Here is a 6,663-nt window from a genome sequence, read left to right as displayed (position 1 = left end):
GCAAGAGCACGCACACAGCCATGTGCACGAGTGTGCATGCAATGGTGCGCAAGAGCACACGCACGGCCATGTGCATGAGCATGCATGCACTTGTGTGCAAGAGCACGCAAACAGCTGTGTGCATGAGCGTGCATGCACTCATGTGCAAGAACATGTGCATGGTCACATGCACAAGCGCATGCTCACTTGTGTGCAAGAGCGCGCACACGAGTGTGCATGCACTCATGTGCAAGAGCGCAGGCACGAGCCTACACGCACTTGTGTGCAAGAGCGCGTGCACAGCCATGTGGTCAATGTGCAAGGCCACGTGCACGATCACGTGCAAGACTGTGTGCAAGAGCAACACGCATGGCCACACGCACGACCACATGCAAGACTGTGTGACTGCGTGGCCAACACACATGACCACGAGCACGACCATGCGCGTAACCGCGTGACCACGTGGCCAGCGTGCAAGACCAAATGCATGGCTGTGTGTGCAACCGCGTGGTGCTGTGCACAGCCGCGTGCACGACCACCTGGCTGATGTGCACAGCCGCACGCCTGACCGCATGCACAACCACGTGGTGCTGTGCACGGCCGCACGCATGACCGCGTGCCCGACAGCATGGCTGACGCGCACGACTGTGTGTGCGACGACGTGGTGCCGTGCACAAGCACCGCACCACCATTCGCACGGCCTCGCGGCTGCTGTGCACAAGCGCGTGCACGAGCAGCATGCACAGCTGTGCGGGTGGCTGTGCACAACCCCATGGCCGACGTGCACAACCACCCGCGCGGCTGTGCACGACCACACGGCTGCTGCGCATCAACCGCGTGCACAACCCCGTGCACAACCCCACGCCGGAGTGTGCACAGGACGGCGCACCACCACATGCACGTGAACCTGTTAACCGGAGATTTAACTACGCCGCCGGCCCCGGTGTCACAAGTCCGATCAACCCGCCCAAAGGGGGGAACTGCCCTCGGCAGCGGCGCCGCCGCCCGCCCGGCGCCTCGGTTCCATCTGCCCGCGGCGCTTAGCAGCAGGCGCCTCCGCCACCCCCCAAATCGCGGCTCCCGCTCGGAGCGCCGGGGCTGACGAGGGCAGCGGGCCGGGCGCCGGGCTAACGAGGGCTCCCGCGCGCCTTCGCCCGAAAGCCCYGAGGAGCCCGGAGCGGCGGCGCGGGAGAGGGGCCGGAGGAGGGCGGCCGGGTGCCGGGGCCGCCGGGAACCGCTCGGAGCGGGGAAAATAGGTTAGCGGCGCTCGCCTCCCGCTCGCCCTGACGTCACCGGCCCCTTTGTTCGGGGCGAAGCTTTTGTCCCGCGCCGGCGGCTCCGAAACCGCCTAAATATAGCGGGGCCGGAGCCGGGGCCGGAGCGGAAAGCGGAGCCGGGCGCCGCGGCCACACGTCCCCTTTCCCGCGGGAGGTTTGCAATGAGGCTGAAAAGGGGGGTGGCGGAGGGGGGGCTCCGGCRGGCCCACGCGGGGTCACGATCCCACGTTCCCGAGCCGTTTCCACGGTCCCGAGCCATTCCCGGGTGCTCCAGCCATTCCCGCCTTCCTGAGCCGTTCCTGTGCTCCCGAGCTGTTCCCGGGCGTTCCAGCCGTTCCCGCATTCCTGAGCCGTTCCTGTGCTCCTGAGCTGTTCCCGGGCGCTCCAGCTGTTCCCACATTCCTGAGCCATTCCTGGGTGCCCTGGCCATTCCCGCACTCCTGAGCTGTTCCCAGGCGCCCCTGCTGTTCCCGTGCTCCCGAGCTGTTCCTGGGCATCCCAGCTGTTCCTGCGTGCCCCAGCCATCCCCCATGTTTCCGAGCCATTCCCACATGCCCCTGCCATTCCCATGCTCCCAAGCCGTTCCCGTGCTCCTGAGCCATTCCCACGCACTGGGCCGGACCCCCTTTCCATGCCCCAGCTCCCCCATGAAAAATTCCAACGTTTTCGGCTGCTCCCGGCCCTCCAGGGCCCATGCTGCTTCCCACAGCCCGATCGGCCCCACGTGCATGGCCAAGGTGTCTGTCTGTGCGTCCGTGTGTCCATGCCAGCCCAGCTGGCCGCGGGTCCAGCCCGGGGCTCTCCAGTCGGGAACAGCCTTCCCGACCCTTCGTGTCCTCGCGGGAACGAAGCCCTGGYGCTGGGTTTATTCCCCATCCCTGCAATCCCGGGTCGTTAGCTGCACCCATCACCGATGCGCCACTCGCCCGGGAGCCGGAGCAGCTCCCGGAACGGCCGGGGCCCCGTTCGGAGGCCCTGGATTGATGCGGAAAAGTGAGGGAGCGCCGTGCTGGGATGAGCTGGGAAGGGCCGTGCGTGGGGCACCGCGCCGGTGCTCTGCTTCGCATCCGGGAGGCGCGAGGGCCGCAGCGGCACRGCCAGGCTGCCTCCGGCCGAGCCCCATATGCCCGGAGCATCCGGAGCCAGGAAGGGGCTTGGCAGCGCCGGCGCGGGCCCCGGCGGGAGGCCGGCAGCGGGGCCGCGCTGCACCGAGCCAGCCGCCTCCGGCCGGCCCCACGGGAGAGCACCGCTGCCGCCGGGTTTAGGCGCAAACAGCCCCCAAACGGGCGCAAACAGCCCCAAAACGTCGACCTGCGGGGCCGGAGATGCCGGGGGGCTGGAGATGCCGGGGGGCCGGATCGCCATCCTTGGTCCCCGCCGGCACCGCGACCCGGTGCAAGGAGAGCTCGGCCCCCGGCAGTGCGGTTGCACCGGGAGATGCTCCCGGGCAGTCTCTCATGCGTGCACCGAGCGCGGCAGGTCTCAGCCTCCCCTGCCGAGGGTGCGAGCAGGCGCCGGGGCCCCGCGGCCGTCGGGAGGAGCCGAGGCAGCTCCCGGAGCCGGCACGTCCCCTCGGCGAGCCCGGGCGGTCGCGGCGGCGAGCGGGATGCCTCCGTCCGTCGCGGAGGGGAGCAGAGACCCCGCGAGCTCGTGCCRCCCGCCGGGCTCCGGCTGGGATGCTGCGGGAGAGGAGGGAAGCGGGGTCGGGAAGGACCCTGGGCTGTGGCGGAGACACATCCTGCTCTGCTCGGCCCAGCTTTTCCTCCCGGATAAAAGCCCGGAGCTGATGGGAGACGGTGCTGGGGTGGCAAGCCGGGCCAGGCCGGCGGATCCGGGGARGAGCAGAGCGTGCCGGCGCCCCACTCGCCTCCCTCCCGCCCCAGCCGGCATCGGGATTCACAAAACTTGGCGTGTTTGTGATGTTTGGGACAAGGCGGGATACGAAGGGTCCCACTGGGAAGGGAGGGGGTGTCCCAGGACGGATGGGGCCTCGGCACGTGGATCTGAGCCCATGGCCAGGGAGCTGCATGCAGCATCCGTCTGTCCGTCCGGCACCGCGCGGATGCCACCGGCACAGGCCGGGATTGCCGCCAGAGGGAGCCTCCCGGAGCACGGCGAGGCGGAAAAGCTCCATTTCTGAGACCCGAGGCGCTTCCACGGCGCGGGAGGGGGGAGCCGGTGCCCGGGGGCCCCTCCGCTCCCGCCTCCGCCACGCTGCCGGCTGGGGGAGCCGGCGGAAAAGCCCCGGGATGAGGCTCAGCGCGGCTCCCGCTCCTCCAGCCCTTCGCACCTGCGTGCCAGGGTCTCCTTTGCCCCCGGGCGACGCGGAGCCGCACGGAACAACGCGGCTCCCGGTGGCACCGGCGAGCGGCTCCCTGGGAAGAGGGAAGCTCAACACAGCCGGATCCCCCAAATCCCCCCCGGGAGCTGAGTGGAGCGACGGACGGGGCACTGGCACCCCGAGGCGCGGGAAAGGGGGGGAATCCCGGGAATCGCCAGCGCGGCAGCACTGGCACAAGGTGCCAAGAGGGGAGGCAGGAAGGGGYCCCCCGACGCCCCCTTTTCCCCGTCCCCCAGCTTCCCGGCAGGCCAGTTCCCGCCGGAGACGTCCCCGGAGCCACCCCGTCTCCAGGCCTCCGAAAAGTGGGTGCAGGGCAGGGAAGGGGAGGGAAGTGCCGGAGGAAGAGCTGGTGGGAAACCGAGGCGGCGAGGAAGATGCGCGAGGAAGGCTTTGCCCCCCGGAGTCAGCCGGGAAGCGGGAGCACGACCCGGCCACGCCAGGAAAAACCGCCCGGGAACTTTAGGGATTATCCAAGCAGTGGCTTGCTGGGGGGAAATTCGTATTATCCAGGTCCGGCTCGGAAAAGCGCTGGGAGCATCTGCGGCGAGGAAGAGCGCTCGGCTTCGTCGCGGCCGGCCCGGGAAACCTCCCTTCGGAGGCGGAGACCCCGCGCCCAGGCCGATACAGGGCGAAAACGGACCGGGAAACAGTAATTATTTCAATTAAATCAGCCAGCGAGCGCCGCACGGACACGGAGCCCCGGCAGGGGCTTGGCCCTCGGCTTTTCCCCGCGCCCGCAGGCGGGAACGGGGCAGGTCGGAGCGGGAATGGGGCGGAAACGCTGCATTTCTCCCCTTTTAGACCTCGGGCGCTGGAAAGCACCGGGGGGGGGCGGAAAATCCCCCGGGAACGGCTCGGGGGCAAGCGCAGAGGCGGGATGGGGAGCGGGATGCAGAGCAAAGCCCCCGGGTCTCTCCCGCCTCCCGCCGCGCTCCCGGCCGCYGCGAGATCCCTGCTTTGCAGGCAGGGAAAACAGCAGGAGGGAAGYGGCAGCTTAGCACCCCGCGGCCGGGGATAAACCCGAGGAGTCCRGACACCGATCTGCTCCCTTCCAGCATCCGACTTCGGAGGAGCGACGCAGCCACCCCAAAACCGGGAGTGAAAAAGCAATAAGCCCTGGCTGCCCCCCGCTCCGTGCACGCTCCACACGGATCTCCCGGCTCCCGGGATCCCTCCCAGATGGCTTCGAGGCCGAGGCAGTGGCAGGGCCACGGATTTGCGGGTGAGAGGAGCTGCAAAGCGGCTCCGGGTTGCAAAAACGTCCATGTCGTCGCAGGGTCCCAGTCCCGTTTCCCAGGATCCCCCTGGCAAATCCACACTGGCTCCGGGCCTGGAGCCTCGGCAGGTCTTTAGCCCCCCGGAGAAGGGCAGCAGGAATAAAACAGGCAGGAGGAAAGCCCGGAGGAGCCCGGAAAAGGCGGCGCTTGCCGGGTTTAAGGAGCGGAGCGTTGCCAGAGGCCCGGAGGAGATCCCATCCCGATGCTCCCCCAGGCTGGCCGCGCACGGAGCAGGGAGACCTCTAGCAGCTTCTTGCTTTTCCCTGGAAAAAAACCCACCCTGCAACCTGTTGCTGCCCCCCCCCCCCAAAAAAAAGGTGCAGTCTCGTTAGCGGCGATGCCACCTCGTTAGCGGAGGTGCCACCTGCTTTGCCCAGCTCACGTGTCCGTGGTTTGTCGCAGCCGCGGCAGAGCCGAGGGGCAAAGCCGGGYGCCGGCTCCATCCCTGCGGACGGACGGACGGATGGATGGATGCGTCTCCAGCACGGGGCTGCTCCAAGCCCGGAGCGAGGGGCAGCGCTTGGGCTCCCATCCCGGATCGGGGGTGTGTGTGGGGGGGAAGCAGGAGGCAGGAGCCGGGGTTTTGCTCCCGCTTCACTCCGAGGATTTTGCGCTTCCCGTGGGGCGAAACCTCCCGTCTCCGGRGGCCGGGGGGGGGGGGGCGCCCAGGGGGCGGCGGGGCCTTGCGTGTGCGTGTGCCCGCGTGTGCGTGTGCCCGGCGCGGCAGCCGCCTGTAATTGTTGGTTCCCATAAGGACAGCGTGGGCGTGTTTGAGGAAAACACAGTGACACAAGGGAAGGAACCCGCTGGGAAGCCGCCGCCGCCGCTGCCGCCGCCGGGGAGACGGCGCCGCTGCCACCACGGAGGGCGCCCGGCGGCGCGCGTGTGCGCAGGGACGCGCGTGTGCACGGGGCTGCGTGTGCACAGGGACACGTGCACAGGGACACACATGTGCACGGGGACACGTGTGCATGGGGCCACAGGTGCATGGGGCCACACATGTGCATGGGGACATGCGTGTGCACAGGGACACGTTCACAGGGACACACGTGCACGGGGACATGTGTGCATGGGGCCACAGCTGCATGGGGACATGCGTGTGCATGGAGACACACGTGTGCACAGGGACACACAGGTGCATGGGGACACACGTGTGCACGGGGCCACACATGTGCACAGGGACACGCATGTGCATGGGGCCATGTGGGCATGGGGCTGCATGTGCACGGGGACACACATGTGCATGGGGACACACCTGTGCACGGGGACACGCGTGTGCGGGGGGGGGTCGCTGGCCCCTCTCCACCCGCTCAGCCGAGCAGGGCGGCCGTGGGGCACACGGGGATGTGGGGCGGAGGGGTCCGGCTGCAGCGGGTGGCCATGGGGGTGCTGCGGGGAGCCATGGGGCTGGAGGGAGGCCGTGGGGCGGTCGTGGGGCGGCCGCGGGGCCCGGTTCCTTTGGGTGGCCATGGGGTGACCGTGGCCGTGGGGCGACAGGCCATGGGACCTGCTTCCCATGGGGTGACTGTGGCCATGGGGCCCAGTGACTGTGGGGTGACCATGGCTGTGGGGCCTGGTTCCCATGGGGTGACCGTGGCCATGGGGCAACCGTGGGTGTGGGGTGATGGGGACCGTGGGTCCCGGTTCCTGTGGGTCCCGGTTCCCATGGGTCCCGGTTCCCRCRGGGCAGCCRTGGCTGTGGGTCCCGGTTCCTGTGGGTTCCCGTGGGGCAGGTTCCCATGGGTCCAGGTTTCCATGGGGCAGCTGTGGCTGTGGGTCCCGGTTCCTG

Source organism: Apteryx rowi, unplaced genomic scaffold (genome assembly GCF_003343035.1).
Source record: "Apteryx rowi isolate R43461 unplaced genomic scaffold, aptRow1 scaffold_1379, whole genome shotgun sequence".
NCBI classification, from domain to species: Eukaryota; Metazoa; Chordata; class Aves; order Apterygiformes; family Apterygidae; genus Apteryx; species Apteryx rowi.
The sequence above is the reverse complement of the archived record's forward strand: the minus strand, read 5'-3'. Positions refer to the sequence as shown.